This window comes from Cicer arietinum, chromosome 2 (genome assembly GCF_000331145.2).
Source record: "Cicer arietinum cultivar CDC Frontier isolate Library 1 chromosome 2, Cicar.CDCFrontier_v2.0, whole genome shotgun sequence".
Taxonomy (NCBI): Eukaryota; Viridiplantae; Streptophyta; class Magnoliopsida; order Fabales; family Fabaceae; genus Cicer; species Cicer arietinum.
Genome location: NC_021161.2, coordinates 3,684,317 through 3,685,119, shown reverse-complemented (window position 1 = coordinate 3,685,119; position 803 = coordinate 3,684,317). Strand labels below are relative to the sequence as shown.

The window sequence follows — 803 nt, the reverse complement described above, 5'->3', positions numbered from 1 at the left end:
AATTATTATAACAAACTATTTTATATATATATTGGATTAGTTTACAATACAAATAATTTAAATTAAATCAAAACTATATAAAAAAATGCAAAAAAAACTCCTTCGTAATAAAATAAGCGGATAGAGAGACATATTAGAATTGCCACAAAAGTATATTACTTATTTAATAATCAAAATTAAACCTCAAAATACCTAAGTGGGAGAAATAAGAGACCAAATTTGTGAATGAAACAAAATAGAAGAAATAATTAACTGCATTTAATCTTAATTTTTATAAGATCATATTAGCATTTTCTTATTTTAACAATTTTAATATTAAAAAAAATTAGTTTTTGAATTGTACTTGTAGTAATATTTTAAGGTACCAAAGTTTTTTTTTTTTTTTCTTGCCATTATTGGAGTTTCATCCATATATATAATCAGCATAATTTAAACTAAGAAATTGTGGAACATTAAAATATATATAAATAAAAAATAAAAAGCTAGGGGAACATTTTCTTGAATAACTAAATATTGGCATTAATTAAACAGAATTTCAATCACACATTTAACAAAATATTACACAAAAGTTTAGGCCAACTGTCACACACCATATTGGATGATGACGAGCAACAGATCATGGTACAAACATTGTTGAAAGGAGAATATAGGACACAAAAAGTTACTGGTAGAAAGAAAACACAGAAAAGTAGATCCTTCAAACTCCTTGCTTGCCAAACCTCAACAGAGAGTTCATCATAGATTCAAAAAAAAAAAAAAAAAAAAAAATAAAACTAATGTAGACGTGGATTGGGGCATTCCCC

At 24.8% G+C, this 803-nt stretch overlaps 1 protein-coding gene across 1 annotated transcript in view; it reads right to left on the bottom strand.

Annotated features, from left to right (window-relative positions):
- Positions 1-499: 499 nt before the first annotated feature.
- LOC101499957 (uncharacterized) overlaps positions 500-803 on the bottom strand; it is a 2,552-nt gene continuing 2,248 nt past the window's right edge. The window contains exon 3 of the mRNA XM_004513299.4: positions 500-773. The gene's annotated coding sequence lies outside the window, so the exon portion shown is untranslated. The remainder of the gene's footprint in view (positions 774-803) is intronic.